Below are 25,797 nucleotides of genomic sequence, written 5' to 3' on the forward strand. Positions count from 1 at the left end.
CATTCATCATTACACAGATTATTTCTTAAAATAAAACATGAGTCATTTTGCATCAATTTTTTGGTCTTGCATCGAAAAATTGGCGTATTAATTGGTTTCTTAGTTGGTATCATATTAATATGACGTTTGTAAGGCTAACAGAAGCTTGAGGTTTACCTTTAGGATATCCAAACCTTTTAAATCTCCTGACACTGATGCCTTAATTTTCTACTCGTCTTTGAGAAGGCATCTGAAATTTTCAAGTACCGTATCTGTTTGATGGAATTAGGATTCATGTACTTTTTACTCGTTTGTCAGAGCTCTTCTGAAATTTTCTTATACTGTATCTCTTTTATTGAATTAAGATTAATGTAGAAATACAGTAAATGCTTAAAGGAATTTGAGTTTCATCTTTTTGATATCCAAACCCATTCAATCCCCTAGCACTGTTGCCTTACTTTTTTACTTGTCTAAAATTTTCTAGGTACTGTTTCTTTTTTATGGAATTAAAATTCACGAAGAGATAATAAAGTAAAGACTTACATGATTTTGAGCTTTGTTTTTAAAATCTCTAAATCATTTAACCCCCTGATATTACTGATTTACTTTTAAACTCGTTTAGATTTTAAACACTTTTTTAAATTTTCAAGTGCATCTGTTTAATGGAAATAAAAAGATATGGCAAAAGCTTACATGACTTTAAGTTTTACTTTTTAGATATTCAAACCATTTAACCCTATGACACTTTTGCTCTACTTTTTACTCGTTTCTCGGAAGTCATTAGAAATTTCCAAGTACTTTATCTCTTTTTTTTTCAAATTTACATTCATCAATTGGGAAAAAAATTATTCCTATTGCAATCCAGATTAATTTCAAGATTCCAATGACCTATCAGATCTCTCTGTGATCTCTTACTGCTGCATATGTAGAGCCTGCTCTTCTCTTTAAAATATTTCCCCCACATATAAATCCATGCCTTTGCCTTACTATCTATATTTTTTTAAAATTTTATCTATATTATATACAAAGTATCAATATATTAAGTATTGAGATCCTGAAATAGTTACGACTGTGTACTTTGATCGATCTTAAAATTTTCAATGCCTATGTGTATATTTTTACTTTATCTATGTATGTATGTACGTAGTAACAATAGATGAAGTTTTGTGATCATGCGAAAATTCGAACTCGAGATTTTGACTGATTCGAACTCAGAATCGATTACTGATCACGTTTTCATGATCTAGAAAAAATGTGTGTGTGTGTGTGTGTGTGTGTGTGTGTCTGTGTGTGCCTGTGTGTGTGTCTGTTATTTAGTCTTATCGAACCGAAACTTAGTATCGGTTGCTGAAATTCTTATCGACATTACGCTAATTTTTTTCAAATTTTTAAGTTGACCGGAAATGGTACCTCCCCTTATAGGTGTCCTCTTTTTTTAATTTTTTGAATTCAATTATCTCCCAAACCGCTAACTGAATCGGATTAAATCTTTTTAACATGTAATATAAATAATTCTGAACCGGAAGTAGTACTTTTACTCTAGAGAATCGAGGTTTTTTATGTTTTTCTCATAAACCTTTTGGTTTATTGAATTGAAATTTCATATCTAGAAGTTTAAGCATAATACCAAGTTGTGTATAAAATTTAGAAAGCATCTCTCAACCGGAAGTGGTAGTTTACTCTTACGATTTTTCTTCCACTATTTTTTTCGACCCCTTATACATGTGTGATCTTCACGAAAAATATCAAGTATAATTCTTTTATCAATGTGATGATAATAAAAAAAAATTATAAGTGGGATTTTATCCACTTATAAAGGTCAAAAATGTTGTCGCCTGGATCCTGTCCACACCCCTGAACGTATTAAGCTGAAAAATTATATTTGTATTCTTTATGTACTAACTTAGATTTGGTAACGTTTTGGTCAGAATTTGTAAACCGGAAGTAGTATTTTTTTTTAAACAATATTTCATTATTTTTTTATTATTTTATTTTGACCTTTTAAATTATTTTAATCTTCTTGATATTTATTGAGTATAATAAAGATAGTGATTATAAGTAAATTTAAAAAATAAAATCATCAAATTTAATGAACCGGAAGTGGGATTTGTATCTCTTAGAAAGGTCAATAATGTTGTCGCGTAGATCCTGTCCACACCCCTGGACGTATTAAGCTGAAAATTTATATTTGTATTATTTATGTATTAACTTAGAATTGCTAATATTTTGGTCAGAATTCGTAAACCGGAAGTAGTATTTTTTTTAAAACAATACTTCATTATTTTATTTTGACCTTTTAAATTATTTTTATCCTCTTGATATTTAATGTGTATAATATTCATACTGATTTTAAATAAAAAAAAATTGAACAAAATCCGTCAACCGGAAGTAGAACTTTTGTCTTGTGCAAGTTTCCATATATTTGTATCGCTATCATAGTTATTAGTTCAATATCGAATTTTGTTTTGTAACCTTCTTATATTCCTCAAATACATAGATAAAGTCATGGGTTGGTCGCACCCGAATTTTTTACAATAAACTAATGATTTCAACCGGTTTTGCTCAGTATTTGTAATATAAACCGCTTAAGCATGGCTCATTGAATAGTAAACATACATTTATTTTTTTATTAAATTTATTTGAATATTTAATATAATCATAGAATATGTATTAAATCAGAAGCGAGTTACACACACACACATACAATGAACAGTCTTTGTTTTATTTTAAAAAATAAATAGATAATTTATTCCTTTATAATAGATTTATATGTATTCGTTTATATAAATCTCACAAACGTAATATGTAACGTACTCAATTTGATTATGTGGAATCCAAATCCAGTACGACATTCGTATTTTCATCAAAAGTAGGAATTTTCTTCGAGAAGAATAACTAAGCCGTAAATTGCGGATCAAAAGTCAAATAAGCGAATATGTAAGTAAAAAGCTCCGTTGTTCCCTCCGCGATTACGATCCACACAAATTAACTTATTGCGAATCTCTTTTCAGCGATTACATTTACCTTTGATCCCGATCCCCTAAAATTAATATCGAATTCGGGAAATTTTTCCGGAATACCTGTGGAATTTAGACACGGACTCTCATTCATCGATTGTGAAACATTTGTAGGTATTTAATATGGAACCATTATTTTCACACACAATGACGACTACGATTTCCAATTAAGTTGTGTGAATGTTACAGGATGTTATCAAAGAGAAATGTTGAAACTAAATGTCCATAGAAGCGGCTGGCAAGTGACAGTATTCAATTTTATCCCACATTATTATACTGTGATATCCGTCCGGGTAATTTGAATTGCAAAATCTGCATTCGCATTCAATATTCGATGGTGTATAATACAATTATGACAGGAGACTATTGTTAGAATACACATTGTATCGCTCTATAATCAGTAAGCCGCAACTATTATTAAAACAGTGTCAACAATATATATGTAGGTATGTAGATAAACTTTCAAAGATGTTCTGGAACATTCTTTCATTAATAAATTCCTAACTGAGAGTCCCCACTCACAAATGTAAAAGTGTAACTATACAAAATATATATCATCGATGCAAATTACACAATGCGCGGAAAAAGACAGACAGGAAACCGAAGAATTACATTTCCTGCCTTTCTAACTGTCCGGAACGACTCAGCTCCATAATGCAAAATCGATAGAAAAAACATCAAGCAAAACGAAACCGTTCGATATTTCTTCAGTTCAGCTCACCTGGAAAATGAAGTCGACTCACCCTATATCTACCTTTCGACATAGATAATTACATAGTCAACAAGATGACCTGTTTGCAGGTAAAGTTGTCCTTTTACCTGCCTGCGTCGACGTAGAAATTCAATTAAAATCTTCAATGACATTATTATAACAAAATCACACTTCATCTCTACTCATGTACGTACATATGTAGGTTGATAACATAGGAGATGAGAATATGCTGTGCAATTTACTCGTCTTTCAGTGATTCCCTTCTTTTCCACCAACCGCACACTTTTGTCGCAACAATACTTCATTCAGGTGATAATGGCTTTTTTTTCTACGAGAGACTGAAATGAAAGGTCCTGGCGGAGAGAATTGAAGATGTAAGTTATTATAGAAGGCAAGCAAATTTCGTTCCGTTCGACCTATATTTTTTTTCTCGTACATTTCCAATGGAAATGCGATAAACGATACATTTACTACGGAGTCTTAATGAAAATGATCGTTTGTATTGTATACAATGTACGATGATAGCAAAAAGATAGATCAATACCATACTATTTCAATAATTGAATATGGGTCTGCTATTTTAATTATACGTCTAAAACACTCAGTTATAAAAATAATGAAAATGCAATTAACCAAATGGCAATAAATGCAAAATTTAGCAAACTGTTTCTATTGATAAATTTTAATTTTCAGTGGGTATTTCAAAAGCTTTTGTATTATATTTAATATAATTAAAATTAGAGAATACTGTTGCGTAAAAATAGAACGATCAGTGCACGGGGCCCAATTAGCGTGGCACTCATCGTCCAATCAGAAAGCCCGATTCATCGACCAATCGGAGAGCTCGGTTCACCAACCAGTAAGTGAGCTCGACTAAACGACCAAATTCGTGCGGCTTACAAAAAATGTATCAAAGCCGGCGGGTTGGTCTCGGGATTTATTCGGATTCTAACATCTATTAAAGATCTGAAACCTACCTTATTAATTTTTGTACCTCGACTTGACTCCGCTTACCTCTGAATACTCTTCAATACATATACTAGTATTATATGTAATGATTTATTACAATGGGAATGTGATTATTTTCACATAATTTGAAGATGATTAAATCTAATCATCCGGGATTCATAAGAATTTTAGAACTTTTCGTAAAATATAAAACTTTTAAATTAAAATCAATTAAACCCCTTAATTTTTAATTTTAATACTTGAAATTGATTTTGAAATATTTTTTTATTGATTTAAGATGACTACTGTATAATTTATGTACTTTATTGACACATATTCCAGCAGCCAGCAGTTTGGCTTAGTGGTAGCGTATATATTTAGCACCACTGAAGTCAAAAGTTCGAGTCCTCGCCATCTGCTGGTTAGATTTGGGGGTTTTGCAACTCCAACTCGATCGTTTCTCTATCAGAGTTTGCCAATTTTATCTGATCATTGCTGAAATGGTTCCTGAAAATTGGTATTAGATGTATTCCTGTTGTCACAAAAATCTGCCTGTTTATAATTTGTAATAATTATGCACAGTAATCTGAAATCCATAGATATCTCTATAGACATCTCTATAATTTAGTATTTATTATATGTATAAAAATTGTACACAAAAAAAAATCTAAAAATAATCCATAGATGTCTCTATGATTATTATTTCTGATTAATTGTTATATGTTATATATTCTGATTGTATATGTATTACTGTATTTCTGATTTCTGATTGTTTATGTATTCTGTATTTCGTTAACGTACACCCGTCGCATTAGAGCAAATCTGTAATGACGAGTGTATATTGATTTGTAACAATAAAAATAAATAAATAAATATTTAATATATGTATAGAAAATATGTATGTATATTGCACACAATAATTTTATTTAAATTCTTGTGTATGTATACATATGTATCTTGATAAAGATATGTAAATTTGTTTAAAACAAATTAATGTTCCATTCAAAATAAAATAAAGTAACTGTGTAATTGAAATGTGTAAAGCTACTGTGTAATTTTTAATTTACTATGTACGTAGTAACAAAAGATTAAGTTTTTTGATCATGCGAAAATTTGAACTCGAGATTTTGATTGATTCGAACTCAAAATCAATCACGTTTTCATGGTCTAGAAAAAAATGTGTGTGTGTGTATCTTACTGTATGTCTTACTGTGTGTCTAACTTTGTGTCTGTGTGTCTGTATATTTTGGGGATTTTTGAACACTGTTTAATTTAATTCTATCGAACTGAGACTTAGTATCGGTTACTGATATTCTTATCTTATTTTTTTTTAATTTTTAAGTTCATTGGAAAGGGTACCTCCCCTTATAGGTGTCCTCTTTTTTTAGTTTTTGAATTCCATTATCACCCAAACCACTATCCGGATGGAATTTGTTTTTACATGTAATGGAAATTATAAATTTTATACTCTAATGAACTGGAAATAGTACTTTTACTCTAGACAAACTCATACACATACACAATGAATGTTTTACTCATATAAATACACAATGAATGTTCTTGCTTTTTTATTTATACCTATTTAATTACCAACAAATCAATAAATTTTGTTTCATGTCAATTTTTAATGATGTTTTTTATTCTTATAATTTTTTATATTTACGAAATTCCTATTATTTTTACATACCTCCTTTGCATTTCACATGGTTTTCGTGTTAGTGGTCATTTTTTATATCTCTTATCTCTTATCCGATTGTTTTCATACTTTGCCATATTGCTCATTTTGGTTATCAATATACGTTAATGTATCGTCTGCCTTTACGTTGGAGATAAAATATCGTATACAACGCGTTTTAAAAACGGGGCCCGTAAACCTTCCTGACGTTTAACAAGCGTTCGTCCCGTGTCTTCCAAGCTGTTCGCCTTGATATGGCCATATCAGATTGTAATTGTTTAAACGCCTATAATTCACTCTATATTTTATAAAATTTGCTCTATAGGTTCTCGTTATCTCTAATATATAAATATTTATAGTTTTAACTCTCATATGTATATATAAATTTCAAATTTGGCGTGTAGCTTCTTGTAAGGTAATACACGATATATATTGATTTTTGGCCAAATATGTCAGATCTGACATTTCACGACTAAAAGTATATCTCTTCACTGGGTTTTATCGGCGAGATAAGTATTCAATAAGAATTTATGTTGTATGTAATTGTTAATATGATTTACAATAAGCTTACATACATTTAGTTTTTTACAATAAGCTTACATACATACATCACATACAATTATTTTTAGTTATCAGCTGATTTAATTTTTACTACTAATAATTTTATATGTTGGCAGAAAAGTACATCTTACTAAAATTAGTACCATTCAGGGCTGTGAAGTCGAAGTCAGAGATGGAGTCGGAGTCGAATAACACAAAGTTTTATCATTTCTCATATATACCTATGCCTTTTTATATGTTTTAATAATCCAATAAAAACTTTTTAAATGCATTAAATGCTAAGCCATCTCATCTTTGTAATTATAAATATCAAATTAGTGGAAATTAGTCACTTTATAGGTTTCTCTGCCTCAAATCAAGAAACCTCCACATTTCCCGAGAGAAAAGCTTGCCGCAGCAAAATTCTAAAGTTTATATTTTTCTTATTTATTAAAAGCTCGTGAGTCGAACTTTCAAAAAACACAAGCGTACGTTTTACACGAGGCCATTTTCCTAGTTCCATCTCGGAAAAGCTGTATGAATGGAGAAGGACGAGATGTGTAATATTTTCCATAATACCCACCGACACTTTGTAAGGTGACACTCATTTTTTCACTCTCAAGTTTTTTTGTTAATGGAAATAAATATACATTTCAAGTGTCAATTGAATGTTTTGCAAGTGGCGGCAGATTTTAATTGGTGTCTTTATATGTAGTATGTACTTGTAAGCCTCAATCAGATATATATATATATATATATATATATATATATATATATATATATATATATATATATATATATATATATATATATATATATATATATATATATATATATATATATATATATATATATATATATATATATATATATATATATATATATATATATATATATATATATATACATAGGTATACTGACTTTATGTAGGCTTATTTGATTTGATTGATGTGCAAATGTATTATTTATACTATGTTTGGCTGTAATTTTCTTTTTTATCGTTATCATTATATGAGCCTTTAAGTGTGATGTAACATTTCATATGTACGTAGAGAAAATTATAGTAATTCAAGGATAACTTACATGCATACATAGATAATGCAAAAATTTAATCTATTCAAAATTAGAAACGCTATTTCATTGTAGGCACTTCAATTTTCTACTATGCTTTTACAGCTCGTTTGAATTATGCATCGAAATTGTAAAGCCTATTGAGACTACAAAGATACATCCGGGCTCACTCCGTATTAATGAAAAGGAATATGAGCGTCTAGTTATAAATTTTCAAATGATGCTCCTTCCCAGTATTTTTAGCCCTTTAGTCCGACATCCATCCAATTTACCGTATTCAAATTCAAATTTGAATTCGAATTCATTTTAGCCAGGTAAAATTGAAAAAATAATTTTCGGATCCGTCTGCACGTTGCAATTATGCAAATTTTCCGGAATACACATTATCGAATTGTTTCACTACGGTTAGAATGGCGCAGTATTACATCGATTTGGCGGGTAACAACCGCGAAAGGTCGGAAAATCGGACGATTTTCCGCGACGCGTAAAGTCCAATCACGCGGAAGAAACTTTTTCCGCTTTTCTTTTTTTACATTTCGCATTCCGATCATTTTGGAAAACGCTAATGAAAAGTACCGGATCACGTACACTATTATTTTCCCAATACTCTTCGCTTTTATGACAATCGTACCTGAATAAAAATTTACTCCCCAAAATACACTATTGTGTAATCAAATGACTCGTAACGATTGTAATTGTATTTTAATGCGAATTAAACTCTTTATAATATTACAAGTGTATTCATATATACTATTTAAACTACTTAAAGAAAGTCAAATGATAATTTAATATAATAACTTTCAGAGTTTTATAACTTCCAGAATTTTATTTAAAAATCTTCCAGATTTTAAAAAAATAAATGGCTGTAAAAATAAATAAATAATACGACAGACAGTTGCTTTACAAACCATTCTATCATATTATTTAAACTACAAGGATCATATTCAACCGAGCCTAAATATATTTACATTGACTGAAGTTAAATAATATTATATCGGATTCAACTTCGAAGCTTTCGTGGCAAAACTTAGCATTAGCAAAAGCTTCAAAACAAATTTTTAACAACTTCATCCTTATAATAGACACTCAAATATCATATTAGCAGGAAAATTTATAAATTTATAAAAATCAGCGTTTCCGATATATAAATGCGTCGTAAAGCTCAAAATGAAAATTTTCGCAATAAATTTAACACCATGTGTTCCACAATTGCGCCTATGTTAGCGAATCGTATATTATTTAAGGATTGTGACATTTAAATCCAACAATGCAAAAGCAATGAATTTTTTTCGCGTGAAAACTAGACGGGAATTCTTGCAAAGCGATCTTTAAAGTCGTAAAATTGTTTTTGAAGCAACAAAAAGTGCGCCTTTCTTCGCTTTAAATATGCATCAAGGCAAAAACTCGAGAGTTAAACATATTTCTATCATGCATATATACGTTTTAGTTCGTCAATTACTTGGTTCCGGTGAATTTTTGATGTAACGACGTTTTGATGTGGTGAAAATGAATTTTCCAAGCACGCGAGCCCCGGAAAACCTACGTCGTAAGTCTTTGCGAAGCGTTAAATTTCAAATAATTGGAAAAACTAACTTATTTTCCCTCGTCCCTCTTCTCGGCCTATAATAATATGAAAGATAAACACGCACTCTCTTCACAAAGCGAAGGATGGAAAAGGGCTTGAAAGCCTTATGGTTATGCACTGAATGCCGGACGTGTTATATTTATGTATTATGTATTAGTATTCAATTCACTTTCATATCGAATAAAATTTCGTGTATGTAAAATTGGAACGAATCAACGTAGCTTTGAGTTGAAAATTTGCTCTTTTTATCTTACAAAGTATTAAAGAAAGTAAAACTGAATAATTCAGAATGAATATATGTACGTAGTTCCTTCATTAAAATCATAAAATTTGATTCAACGGGTTATATATTGTATAAATAGACAAAACTAATAGAAATTTTAATGATATTCACAAATCAAATAAACATAGCAATAGTGGACACATTGAAATAAATAATTCTTTGTGACAGAATTTTGAAATTTCATGAAATTCTAACTCTAATCTGGAATTCTGATCCAGTCGCTTATTGACATTTGCCGTTATTGACGTATTTTTATTTTCTAATCATAGATAAAGATAATTTATTTTATATAAAAATAATCGATCTACGCATATATAGGCATTCTGATTTCTGGATGATTTTCATTTCTCGAGAAATACGAATTCTCGATTCCACTTCTCAATTTTGTCGAGAATTCTCAAAAAATAGAGTAATAGAAATCCATTAACAGTTATTTGCCATTCGAATACTTTCGGCTAAAGAAAGTATGCATATTTTCAAACATCTGGCACAAACCTTCTTCCTATCTGAGTGGTTCTATTATTACGATAGCATAAATCCATAATAATAGCATAAAAAGTGTTAGATAATTGTAAACAAATTTACAAAATACTACATACAGACCCCTTTTAAAACCTTTCAAGAAGTATGAGTATTTTCTAACATTTAGACACAAATCCGCTATTTCTTATGCATCGGAATAGAAAAAGGCCGTGGTTTCTAATCTAGATTAAATTTATTTTATTTTATTTTATTGTTACAAATCAATATACACTCGCCATTACAGATTTGCTCCAATGCGACGGGTGTACGTTAACGAAATACAGAATACATAAACAATCAGAAATACAGTAATACATACATATACAAGCAGAATATATAGCATATAACAATTAATCAGAAATAATAATCATAGAGAAATATATAGATTATTTTTAGATTTTTTTTTTGTATACAATTTTTATACATATAATAAATACGAAATTATAGAGATGTCTATAGAGATATCTATAGATTTCAGATTACTGTGTATAATTATTACAAATTATACACAGGCAGATTTTGTGACAACAGGATTAGATCTAATACCAATTTTCAGGAACCGTTTCAGCAATGATCGGATAAAATTGGCAAACTCTGATAGAGAAACGATCGATTTGGAGTCACAAAACCCCCAAATCTAACCAGCAGTGGCGAGGACTCGAACCTATGACCTCAGTGGTGCTAAATATATACGCTACCACTGCTGGCTAAATTAAATTAAGCCAAACTGCTGGCTAAATTAAATTAAATCTAGAAATGAGAATTCTCGATTTGTGCATTTTTGTGGCCAAATTTGTAGGAACACTAGCGGCTTAAATAATTAACAATAATTATTAGAATTTTTAATATGATGTCTTTTCAACACAAATTGAAAAAAGTATTTTGTATTTTACTGTGTATTAAATATGGGTTGTAAAAATTTATGTAATATTGAAAATTATGTAAATTAAATATTGATCCATTGTGTATTTTATTGTGATATTTTAAAATAAAAAATTTGGCATAAGTTTGTTTTCCTACAATGAAATTATTTTGATAATATCCGTATTGGTTTTATAAAGAACTTTCGGGCTTTCGCTGAATCAATATTACCTTTATGTTATTTCATATATTAAATAATGAGAGTTTGCTTTTTAATTCTGATCAAATAAAGATTTTGTATGAATTAAATATTATTATGATTCACCAAAAAATCACCAAAAAGCCTGGTATTTTCTAAAATTTAAAATATGAATATCTCAAAAAGGTCAAAAAAATCCTATGAATTACCTTATTCGATTTAAAAACTTACTTTTTTTCTCCACTATATGTATGTATGTATATTTAAAAAGCATCAATATCATTTTGTTATTGGGTTTTCAAATAAATTGGATTCGCCTTTTTTACACACAGCGTTTCTGTGCCCTTAAATGTCTTGAAGCATGTTTGACTCGAAGGCTCACACTTGTCAATTGTACCCTTTGGCCGCGAAAAGCCAAAAGCAGACATTCATAGAGAATGTGCTTCGAATGAAAATAAAGCAACCCTCATACCGAAAAAAAAAGAAAAAGAAAAACTGAAGCACACAGGAAAACTCCCCGTGCGTGAAATGAAAATAAAAATGATTTCAAACACAATGAACGACCTTTAAGTATTTTTCCGATTAAAATAAATAATTTTTCGTCTTTTCGTCGAGTTTTATCGCTCATCTAATCGTTTGATAAGAATCCAAGGGATAGGGTGTGACAAATTCCCGGGCGTCATTCACCAGAAGGATTTAAATAAGAACGAATGTTCATTCTTGTGGAATACAAGGGTATCTCTGTTCACTCCTCCTTCACCTCAATTATTCTCGTCGAACAAAAGAGACGGGCATTTTTGAAGATAATGCCAGCACTCTATTGAAGAAACATTTTTTCCCTTCATTGTGTATTGTAAGTATTTTTTACCCTCAAATGGCTTACTTTGGGAATTCACTCACTTCGCTCACAATAAATTATCGTTGAATGCTGTTTATTCAATACTGCATATTTACAAAATAAAGTATAAATGGAATGTAAATTCATCGTTATATTTAATGCCTTATTTTTCGTTTGCATCGTTACAATTCAACGACACCTTCAATGTAAAGAGAAAAAGTGTTCTTAAATAGCAAGGATGACAAATATAACCTTTACGAATTTTTAATAATATACAGATGTCTCGCAAAAGACAACCCACATTATATTAAACGTATAATCAAATAAAATACATTTATTAAGCGTTTAAAATGCATATGAATGTACATATATACATACAATCATCTGTGAAAATTAAATATGCAGTATCATATTTCTCTGTGCAAAATAGTTAGAGGTGTTAAAAAAAGTGAGAATAATTAAAATGCGTATTTTTATTTTTAAACTACGGAATATAATACAATTTTTATATTACATATACAAATGTAGGTATGTCTTTATATATTATTAATAATTCAAAAATATTGATTGACATCTGTCGGTAGACGTTTAAACTTTTATTTTAAACATAAAATTAATTTACCATAGATACAAACCATTGCCATTATTGTTTGGAAAATGGTCAAGCGGTGGCTAAGAAAATATGCATAAATAAATATTACAATAATATATTTAAAATTAATCAATGTATAAGAATATATGTATTATATTTTTTTACAAAATATGTAGTATTATTTTAATGTAACTGTGAATAGTTATATTAACTTAATAATAAGCCAGTGTTATTCTTATTTATTAATTTGCAATAAATGAATTTAATTTTGTATATGTAAGTATACTCATGAAAAAATTTGAAAATAAATTTGTACATAATATAATATATTTTGTTTTATAATTCAAAATTAGCATTTCGCAGAACGATGAAGTTTTTAGCATAACGCTGAAATTTTACAGACAACACATACTTTGAAGTTGCCCGTCGCGCTTTTAGTTTGTCGGAAAAAGGTCGGAAAACTTCGTAAAGTTTCCACGCGTCACCTTACACTGAAATTTTCTAATTAAATACGCTAAAATCCACCCCTCGCTCAGTCAGGGTCGAAACAGTCGAAAAACTCCGTGCCGCGAATACCCGATCTCATTTCCGGAAAATTCGTCCAGCCTCCGGACGAACTAAAAATCAAACGAATTTCCCCGATTAGGCCCTCGGCTCGGATCCCACCTACCGGTCGTATCGACACTTTAACAACCGGCAATGAGCAATTTGAGGTTGTCCCGGGTTGACAGAACCGGGTGTCACTGATTGATGGTCCAGCGGGTGCGACCTCTTTCGTCAACCGGTTTTTGCGCCACCCGGTTTTTCCCAATCCAATCTTTCGATTCGACAGAGTAATTCTGGCAATTTATTCCACCTCCAAAACGAATAATAGAACGCGCGAAATATTTCTGTTTTTCGATTAAGCCACATAATCTAGGGCTACCACAAGCACGACATTAGAAAATAAGACCATTAAAAAACTGAAAAATGAAATATATTCTTCTTCTTCTTGTTAATGCCTTGTCCGCATCCGAATGTTAGCGACCACCTCTTCGATTATTTGAAGATATCCACATAGGTCTTCAGCGGCTCGGAACAGTTCTTCGGCGCTCATATCGGCCCACATGCGCATGTTTCGAAGCCAAGATAACTTTTTCCTGACAATCCATTTTTTTTCCTTCTATTTTCCCCATGGTTATCAAACTGAGAAATTCGTATTTTGGACCCCGTATCATGTGTCCGAGGTACTCAACCGCGTACGAAGATTGAGATGCTTGTTTGTGAACTGATTTTTTTTAAACCATTTCCATTTACTTGCCAACGTACTTTACCAACGATACTTTACCAACGTACATGGATTAACTATTAATAAAGTATGGCAAGCGCCTCCAAAATAACGCTAGAGGAATTAAATCAATAAAATTTATATCGACATCATCTGTCAGATCGACGTGATGACATCCACCCATTCATACCACCCACAGGCTACATAATTGAACAGTTAGTTACAAAAGAGTTACTTTTTTCACTTTCATATATACTAAATATTAAAAGCTTTCACACTTTCTCATATATGTATGTATGTACATTATAAATTCACAAAAGAGTATATAAATAATTAAATTAAATTAAAATGTCGAAATCCGTGGGGCACCGATTGTTATCTTATGGGCAAATGTCAAAATGTGTTACAGTCTCTAATTACAATTAGAATTCAGGAAAACACTGCCTTTAGAATGTAAATTTAAATTTGAGAGGCATACTTTTTTATACCCAATGAAGGTAGGTGGCCAAATTTGTAGGAACCCTTTCAAAAATTAAATCACATAAATTGGAAAACTCTAGAGTGGAAGCGGTTCATCTAGAGTGATCCATATAAAATCCGGCCAGCAACACCGGATCAAGGATCGAACCCTTCGGTTGTTGGCATTATATGTCCTTTTGTACGAAAAAAATGTTACACTTCAATTCAAGCTATCCCTTTAGGGTTTGACTATCTATAAATATGAAAACAGATTAAATTAATCATTTCGAAACTTATAATGGAAAACCTTTTTACATTTTTCAACATTGTTTCTGTTTAAAAATATTTTTATTTACTATTAATTAATAATGCAATGTTTTTCATATTATAGAACGCACGGTTTAAAACAGATTTCAATCGTTGTAGTTTTTATTATTCATATAAAAATACATATGTATATTGAGGTATGCAAATATTTATTATTTTATTTCACCAAATAATCCAGCTGTCAATTGTTGCTTTTGCGCACAATGGAATATTCAAAATCAACATTGAAATTCATGTCAAGTTATGAAAATGAACATGAACATGAAAACAGGCACGTATCAAATTCAGTATCATTAAATTTATTTATGAATAGACTTATTTTTGGAATATAAATTTTAATTAGGTGTATAGAGATGCCTTTCATTCATCCTTTTCCTATTTTAATAAGGAAATTAATTGACTAATCCAAGTATTTAGAAGAGCTGTAGTAAACGTACTGTAGTACTGTAGTAAACGTATTTAGAAGAGCTGTTGATAATCATATGGATAGTTAAAATTGGATTAAAAATACATTTTTGATACAAACTCAACACTTTGATGACTCGAGTGAAAATTCTACACATCAAATACAAAACTAAATAAAAAACACACAACTAACAACCTTAATTAATTAAATGGAAAACTTTCGACCCTACTAAAGTGCTCTGTAACCATACATTACGAAAACATAACATAAACGATCGCAAGCAATCTCATAATTGACGTTGAAATATCGATCAGACGTCAAAAGCCCGTGATTATAAATTTAGAAACGTCTAAATGGATTCTAAAACGTACCTACAATGTATTTACATACATACGTATGTATATATAATATCTGGTAATACGCAAACGTGCAAAACTATAGGCCAATCTTCCATATCGGTCCGACAATCACTCAAAGCGGCCTCGGTGAGTTATATACGAAAATTATTCACGGGAAAAGCCTCGGCCGAAGGTCGTTTCAATTTTTCATTTTGCTGCGGGACGAGCGGGAAAAACTCGGGAGGGGTGGATCGGAGAGGAAATCTTTCCGAATTCGCGGCACGAGTTTCCCAGCAGCCGCTAATGGCGCCGCGAAAAACCAACGCGACACCGGAAAACGCTCTTCAACCTGTGAATCCGCGAAAAATGTGCCGCTCGCGGAAAATTCAAAAATAACTTTTATAACCGTAATAGGCGTCGCCGCGTGAAATTTTTCAAACACGCAGTTAAACTTCTTCGCAATTTTTTATATATATATATATAGACTCGTGAAAAGGCGAATCGATCGATCGTCTTTCATGTCTTTCGAGTATTATTATAAGACGACTGACGCGTTTCGGGAGGCTTTCCTGTGCAATTAGTGGGAAATATACAGGAAAATGTTGAGACTTCTGAAAATGAATCGTACACAATGTAGACGATTCGCTTTCAGTAGAATAGTTTCCAATAATCCGTTATATGATGTACTTTGATGTTTTCTTATTTGTATCTATTATATATTACCAGTGTTGTGCCCGTCGAATTCAACGAGTGGTTTCGGAAAGTAATTAAAATAAAGTTATATGTTATATGTAAATATAATGTAGGGTAATTTATAGGCGCGCGTGCGCACGAATTAATAGAAAAAGTTGAGTGCGCGCATTACACGCTCACTGACCCAACCCGTTCACCCGTTCGAAATAATGAATGGATGTGTGTGTGTTTGTGTGTTTTCATGGATTTGTGAATGTATCTACGCTCCCGCTCATGCTAAGCCGTATCTGACGCTGAGGTCACCCGTTCCAAGTCAGGTGCTCAATATCAGGAGCACATGTCAGATGATCCACATCCCCACTTCCCCAATACACCGCTTCCCCACTACCCCGCATGTATGTATCTACAAACATACATACATACATCGCGTCCGTTTTCATATGTATTATTATATACGCTGATTGGATGAGATACTAATTAAAAATAATCAATAATTTTTAAATTAGAATAATTTGATATCTCATAAAATAATTCCGATTCTTCATGAAATTCAATTTAATAATCTGAAATTCAGATTATAAAATCTAATGGAAATTGTATATACTATGGACATATTTAATGATTTTTATATATGTTCCTATGGTCTGTTTCTTACTTAAAATTAATTAGAACTGCGTGATTACTATTTAATGTATTTTTTAAATTTAATTACATACATTATTAAAAAACAAAATCAACGTCTTCTTGAATCAAAAGCTTGAGTATAACGAAAAAAAAAATTTCACACTTATTATATTTTTCAATGATTTTCTCTTACGTTAGCATATCTTCAGAGATATACATAATGTTTTTTATGTACATACATATGTATTTTTTTATTATTTTTATAAAGACAATTAAAAATTAGCATTATTTAACGACCGACCTATCACTAACGTCTTTGGCCAATCCAGCCAATCAGATACAAATTATTACAGACGCCGTTTCGGTTTTATATATATAAGATACAGAATCGTATATCAATCAAAAGAAGCTGAGCAATACTAATATTGAAAATAAAACATGTATGTATGTATGTTACCAAAGGCTTACCTATCTACCCGTATGAATTGTAAACTATCATAAAATATTATAGTACCCATATATCTATCTATTCTTAAAATTAATCCTAAGAATTTATATCCACATTGCCTTTTACTCAATTCTGTTTTTATATGTACATACATATATCTGTATTTCTCAAAGAAAAGCTTTGAGTAGAGCTGGCAGCGGTTCGAACTTAAAAACAGATAAAGTTCAACCGAGTTTGTAAATAGTTGAATCTAATGATGCACACGCTCGATTAATTTTTTATCGACGCAATTTCGAGTATCGATGCTATTATTGCCGGTGACTTGTTACAATTGCGGTTTTTTCCCATTACTATACACATACATATATTTATACAGAAAGTAAAACACTTAAGATATGTATGAGCTATTCAGTTGATTCCGCACACGTTTGCCGAATCTTGAGCTTTCGGGAAAGATTTGAAATGTCTTTTTCTTGTATTTTTGGAAAGCTTCAACGCGTAAATTTGTGTTATTAATGTTGGCAAAGTCTGCGCGAAAGAGTTGAAAGGAAACTTTTAATTAACTTAAACATTTCCAGTGAGACTTTGAAACATGAATCACCTGCCAAATCATACAGGTATTCTTCAGCTTTTGAAATTGAAAATTTGTCATATAATGTAAGAGTTAATTGGATAATAGAGAATAATGTTCGTTCCTTTCTATCCGTGTGAATCTATAGTTGTATTTGAAATGTGTGTGTTAACTATGTATTTATATTCATTTAATTAATTATTATATACACGATAAAAGTAAAAGCATTAAGAATATATTTAATTTTCTTAATGATGAAATACAAATAGTTATATTTAATTGGACAATTAGTATAAGAAACTATTAGTAAATCAAATAAACGATCCATACTTTTGGGTCAACTGGGTCAATAGCAGGGTTATATTCAAATTAATGAGTAATTTAGCATTGCTATATTTGGTTCAATTGTGATATTTCCCATTATAAAATTATATTTTGAATCCAAAAGAGGACAAGTAAGTCATATTTCAATTTTGTATATAAAATAGACATTTACATTTTAATTAATTTACACAACTAATTAATGAACTGATACAATTCACGTGTAATTTTTGATCATTTATTTTAAATATTTACTGTCTAATTTAAGTATAAAACTGACTATGTTTTAATATAATTACGAATAAAATAAGCCATTGGTTTTTTTTTTCATTTGATTATTTGAATTACTATTTTTATTTTTTCCGCCTGATTCTTATTTCAATTTATTGACTACTAGTGGTTTTACCCAGCTTCGCTCAGTATTTGTAATATTAGCCCCTTAAACATGGCTAGTCTAATAATAAACATTAATATGTTTTTTTTTTTATATATATGTACATATAAGGGAATCGAAATTGAAGTCAAAACTGTCAAAACGAAATTGGAAATCGGAACTGAAATGTAAATCGGAAATCGGAACTCAAACCAAAATTTAAAATCGAAAATCGAAACTGAAATCGGAATAAAAATCGAAATCGGAATTGAAATCTGAAAGGAAATCAGTAACGACGTCGTCGTCAAAGAAAATTAAAAACCAAAACTTACATACATACATAGCTATGTACATACAAGTCTCTTTCGAAATTATATATTAGATGATGGCATCATTCCTTAATAATTTTAAATTTAATCAAATTATTTAAATTCGTATCAAAAATATTCATCCGATTTATACACATATACGAAAAGTACTTTTCTTTTTAATTTTTTAACATTATTTTCATTAATTTATTTATACTATTTACAATGTCAATATATACGCCTAGATTAAATTTTCAACTCATAAATTTTCGTTTTCGAATTTAACGAATCGCTTAAATTTCACATCGATACAAAATCGGGCAACCGCATTTTCCGCGTAACTAGACTCTAAATAAACAACTTTCAACGTATTTTAATCTGATCACGTTTCGGCAAAGCATTTCGCGAATTTCATACATATCCGACCCGGTTTAATTTCCGCATCACAATTCAGCTGCCCTTTGTAAACCCGTTGCTCATTTTCTTTAACCATTAACAATAATCAACAAACAGAAGAAAAAAAAATAGAGAGACCGCAACACAATTCACCGGGAAAACGTTCCGTTTGTTTTTGTATATTTATTTACGAAATTCCTTGAACGGAAAATCCATGTCTTCCTTTTCCCATTAGTTTGGACGATACAAGAAAAAAAAACACACGTCTTTTGATTTCGTATTCCCGACAAGCGATCGAAATAATTAAATGAAAGTTCATTAATCAACTTGCAGGTAACCTGCACGGTTCAAAGCACACGCCCGTCTACGTATGATGATTCTACATATTTCTGTTATATTCTTAATGTAATGAAAAAATGTTGAATAGTGCAGTGCATAATGCATTCAGCACTCCCAAGACACTTCCCCTTCGTCGACAATGTCAAGATTTTCCTGCTCCATAATATTACACGACAATGCATAGACTGCACTCGAATGCATTCAATAACAGTGCACTTCACACGGATAAATTATTAACAGTGACTCAACATCGCATAAACAATGTAATAAAACCATTACTTTCTTCATATTATACGTAATACGATACACTGAATAAGATATAGTATCTATCTACAGGCTGTAACAAAACATCCTTACAATTTTCTACTATAACAAAGAATGCAATGCATTTGATTATTATATACAACTTGATACACGAATTAAAATAAAGTTATATATTATAAATTAATATAGTGAAAGGTAATTTATAGGCGAGCTGAATTAATGTGTATGTGTGTGTGTTTGTCATGTTCCAAAACGCAGGTTATATAATTTTTTAATTACTTGGTGAACAAACCAAGATTTCTTTATTATCATAAAAACGTTTCATTTATTTTATTGGTAGATATGTATATTCGAAAACTGCAAATTTAATTATGGAACGATGATGAATTTAAAATGAGATACGTATAACTTCATTTCACTAATTAACTTAGGTTCACTTTGTTCTGCTGCTGTGCTGACCGTCACTTGCGGGGTCGATATTAATGACTGCCACTCTCGGAGTCTCGATGGTGATGACTTACTTATGAAATCGAATTTTGATCTATATAAATATATAAAACTAGAGTATAATGAGCTATGGACGTGCACATTCGCTCTATTGTCACGGATATTCCATTAGATCCGTCTTGTTGAAGCGTGTGGAATCTATGGTTGATTTGGGTATCACTTTTGATCCTCAACTCACCTTTCACAAGCATATCAAGACAGTCGCTGACGTCGACTTGGATTTGTCTTGAGATATGCTAGGTTATTCTCCAACCGTTTGTCTTCTCGCTTGCTTTTCAATTCGCTTGTGAGAAGTAAGCTGGAGTATAATGCGATTGTGTGGAATCCGCATGAAGCAAATTACTCTCTGATTATTGAAAAAGTGCAAAAAGCATTTCTTCGTTTCCTATATTGGAAAGAATATGGGTATTACCCATATCTCTATCCTACTCCTTTCCTTTTGGGCTTGTTTGTCTATAATTCCCTTGAACTTCGGAGAAACTACTCATTAATTCGTTTCGTTCTCCAGCTACTACGTAGTAATACATCATGCCCGTTGTTGCTGGAACAGTTGGGACTTTATGTCCCTAATAACTATGTATGTGCGTGGTAGACATCATCATTTGATGGCTGTACCTCCTAGCCGCACAGTTCTTTTTCGAGTGGCTCTTATTCCAAGAGCTATTCGACTTCTTAATGAAATCGTTACTGCCGAAACTGAATGTAATATTTTCCACCTTAGTGAGCGTAAATTGTCGGATATTACTCTAATCCAATTATCTGGTAGTCTGCGCTCATCATTGATTTCATGATTGATTGTGATTTATGAGAGGAATTTTGATTTACTCTCTTCTATCCGTGCCTCACAGGGATGTTTTGTATTTGCAGTTGGTTCTTATTTATTGGAACTGGCTGTAGGTGCAAGGCATTCCTTATGTTATATTTTATATTTTTACGTATCTGCTATTATATTTGCTATTGTTTTTTTATGATTGTGTATAAATGCTTTTTTGTCTGTGTATAACCATATGTTTCAATTTATTTTTCTTTCCCTTTTTTCTTTTATAAGACATTCCTTTCTTTGTGGTTTTTTATAATTTGTAATTATTATTATTATTATTATTAATAGTTGTTTGTGTATATATATGTTTTGTTTTTGTTATGTCTAATTTCTTTAGTTATTATTTTGTTTCTTTTCTTTTCTGTTATATTTTTGACAATTGTGGCGCATTTGTTTATTTATTTTATTCTAAACAGACCATTGTGGCATTACAGGAATTCCTAAAGCGCCACAATGATCAAAAAATATAACACAAAAAAAAAAAAAAATAACAATTAAACATTACTCAATTTTCACTTCAAGACTCACAGTGAAAAAAAGACAAAGTTGACAGGATCTTAAGGTCATTTCCCATACAATTTCCCACGTTTATTATTTGTTTTATGAAAGCATCGCTATTTTTTACACGTCAACTGTCAGAAATGGGATGCATTGGGAGACCACTGGAGACTATTCTTCTCTATGACAGACGTTTAGGACGTTTTTGTGAAACGAGGCAACGTTTGAAATAAAATAAACTATGTATTTATAATATATAATTCGAAAAAAAGTATCAGTATTTTAAAGTGAATTGAATTTAACCAACATTATTTTACTTGTTTATAATTTTTTGGGTCAAGTAAAAAATCGATAAGTCTGAAATTGCAACCCGCATAATGAAATGTATGAAACGTTCATTAGTTTTCTTGTGTAAGTTTTGCAGTAGTTTAAAGTGCTCGCTTCCGCCCTGCAAACACTTTTTAGTTTTCATTTTTGTAAAAAATACCTTTTCGTAGTGAAATAAAGAAAATATTTCTACATAGTATCTAATATATAATTTCGAAAGAGACTTTGTATATATATATATATATACATATATCTATTATTGGTTCGTTAATCCGTGACGTCATCGAACAAATGATTCGATTTTTTTCGATTCAAAGAATTCGAAGACCCCGGGGACAAAGGCGCCGAGGGCGAAGCCCTAGGGGACGCAGACGCCGGGGGTGAAACCCTAAAGGGCGCAGACGCCGGGGCGAAGCCCTAGGAGGCGCAGCCGCAGAAGCTCAGGCTCCGGATTCTGGTATACATATAATTTCGTATACAAATATTTTTTATAAGAGACTTACTATATATGTTTGTTTGTTCGTGACAGTCAATTTAATAAAAAACGCAAATGAGTATAAAAATAAATTAATAAATAACTTATATTGATGACCAAAATGAGCAATATGGCAAAGTATGAAAACGATGGGATAAGAGATAAAAATGACCACTAACACGAAAACCATGTGAAACGTAAAGGAGGTATGTAAAAAAAAACAAATGAGTATTCAAATAAATTTATATAAAATAAAACTATTTAAATAAATTTGATAAAATGTTTACTATTAGATTAGTCATGTTTAAACGGTTTATATTACAAACACCGAGCGAAGCCGGGTAAAACCACTAGTATTCAATATAATGAAAATGACTTTGTGATGAGTATAAATTTTATTCATTAAAAAAATCTATTTATTTATTCATTATAAATTTTATTCATTAACAAATGAAAATTTTCCTCTCATCCGTCGCAAGTCATGTTAATATTAAAAATTAGCAATTCATATTCCAGAAAGCTCTCAAATATAATCCAGAAATTTTAAGCTTTAATATCCAAAGATCCAATCATTCTTCAGATTACAGTATAAGCAGAATATTTCATAAGGATTCAGCATTAAACTTCAAATGAAAACCGTACCCAAAGAGAATTAAAAGTGCAAAGGGTTGAACATATACTTATCAATACCTTTTTTTAAATTAAACTTCGTACAAATTTCACACATAATAATGAAGAAAATCGATATGCACGTTTAATATGCTCGGAAAAATCGACACGCATCATTTCCCAGCAATACTCTAATGATGAAATGCTCTCACTCGCACAAACTCTCAACGCACACACACGCTTTTAAATGATGCATTCGATCAAAATTGCGATAGACTTTACGTACTCTATCTGTGTATATAGGTGTATCTATTATATATCGAACGTGTACGGGTTGCGCGGTTGGACCGAGCACGAATTACGAACGGCGTTCAGTACTATTTGGACGACGAGACGCGACGCGCGGAAAATCGCCACGTCGCGGAAAATTGGCGGGAAAACTCAAACTGTTTCCAACTTTGAACCGCGCTGTAACACCTCGTGATTGTCGTCGTCATGAACGATGTAACCATCAGTGTAGTTTCAGTTTGAAAGTTTAGACTTGTGACAACTTTTCGTTTGCAACATGAGAGTCGACTAGTTCGACCGTTTAATTAAACTATTCGTAAATTGGATTGGCTCAAACTTTCCGTTCGCCACTTTCGAGAACAGGGTGAGTCTCGTCTATACTCAATTTTATTCATATAACGTACAAATTTGCACGGCAGTTCAAATTTCAGTTAATCTTGTGTAAACATTTTTTGTTTGTTTGTAATTGTGGTGTTAGAAGTTGTTCAAACATATTTGCTTAAGAATTTCAACGAAATTTTAATTCATTTTTGAAGTTTTAAATCGGAATACTGCTTGAATTACTCTTCTGTTGTTCGTTTGTACTTTCTATTGTGCCGAATACAATAGTTTATTGTAATATAATAACGTGACAGAACAATAGTTTGAAGTACAATTATTCAACAGTTTTAAACTGAAAGTTTATTGTGTTGCAAATCCATACTTTAATTGCTTTTGTACGATTTAAAATTGTGGATTTTTAAATACGGATATAGCTCTTTTATCTTTAATTTTATTGGCTAATAAAAATGTAGGGTTTGATTTATAAATCCGCATTTTTATTATAAACGAGAGCTCTGGGACTATTTAAATATCACTGTTATAAAAACGGAATTGAATAGAATTTTTTTAAGCTAACCTTACATATATTAAAACCACTGTAATTAATTCGCAAAGAACAGTGTGCAAATATTGGGCGAAAATTATACCGTTTTCCGTATTTGTCATCTAATATGAAAATAGCAAAGTAACCTTTGATCGTAATATTAAATCTTATAGGGCTAGAATTTCACGTGACGCAAAATGATCAATTAGCTCACAATTAATATGGTGAGATGGATTTATGGTGATTAAGCCTTTATACTGGAATTTTGTTTGTATAACAAAATAGTATACGTATTATAAAACTTACGTATATTAAAATTATTTTTTCTTATTGTATGAATTGTATGTAAAATAATCTGTTAAAATGATGAAATGGAAACGAAGGATTAAAATGATTAAAGATAAAATAATGACTTGCTATATTTAGCATGTTACATATGTAAGCTAGCATTGACGTATTCAATTTTTATTTTTCCCCATTTCAATTACAATGATTCCTCCACGAAATGATAAACGGAAATTACTACTTCCAGGAAAATGGGAAAACCTGTGTAAACTCTTCGTGTATTGAGTAAAATAAGATGAGCAATAAGATTTTTCGTAATAATGCGACTAATCTGATTTGATTTCATACATTTAGAAAATCATCATATTTTTTGTATTTTTATATTTTAAATTATTATTTTCATATTAAAACTAGTAAAAATACTAGTAAAAATGAAACAATATCAAGCTGTTAGAATTTTTTTTGAATAACACATTTAAAATATTTCTTTTGCATATTACATCATATTTTTTTCTCTAAACTACTTCAGAAATTTTTAAATACTACATATTATCGAAATTGTATTCTTTAATCCGAAATTTTTTCAAAAAATGTCGATATACAGAGCTCTTAATTTTGGGTGACAAATTAAATGTTCATTTATTTCAATTAATGGTCAGTAACATTTACAAAAGTTTATAGATAATAGTGTACTAAATATGAAGATAAAAATGAATGTTCAATAATTTGCTAATTGTTTTTAGTATTTTTTGGCAAGCGGACAATAATCAAGCAGTCAGTGACCGATGATATAACTTACTCATCATCTGCTTACTAACCAAATCAAAACAAAGATTGTTACCAAATAATAACACGCTTTGCTTTCAACTATGAATCTTTTAACATAGGTGAATTTTAAATATATTTATCAATAATAAATATCAAACGAAAATTCTATATTGCAATTATGAATGAAAATAAAAGCAGATTTTCAAAATATTTTTTTAAATGAGGGCGAATTTATGTGCTCTTAACTAATTTTAAACAGTTTATTAAGATTTAAAATTCTATTCCCATAAGCCAATTATGACATTACAATCCAATTTTATCACGAACAAATAAAATTAATTGAAAATTTTCCCTACCTCCGCTCACACGCTTCCATGAAATTTCCCAGAAATTACATCT

The 25,797-nt window shown here is 30.7% G+C and overlaps 2 protein-coding genes across 3 annotated transcripts in view; both read left to right on the forward strand.

The window, feature by feature from the left end:
- LOC143919204 (uncharacterized) overlaps window positions 1-25,797 on the forward strand; it is a 740,296-nt gene that overhangs the window by 542,082 nt on the left and 172,417 nt on the right. The window lies entirely within an intron of this gene.
- Window positions 23,566-25,797, forward strand: part of 5-HT2A (5-hydroxytryptamine receptor 2A) — a 230,801-nt gene continuing 228,569 nt past the window's right edge. For both annotated transcript variants that reach the window (XM_077441569.1, XM_077441570.1), the window contains exon 1: window positions 23,566-23,844. The gene's annotated coding sequence lies outside the window, so the exon portion shown is untranslated. The remainder of the gene's footprint in view (window positions 23,845-25,797) is intronic.

Source organism: Arctopsyche grandis, chromosome 11 (genome assembly GCF_051622035.1).
Source record: "Arctopsyche grandis isolate Sample6627 chromosome 11, ASM5162203v2, whole genome shotgun sequence".
Taxonomy (NCBI): Eukaryota; Metazoa; Arthropoda; class Insecta; order Trichoptera; family Hydropsychidae; genus Arctopsyche; species Arctopsyche grandis.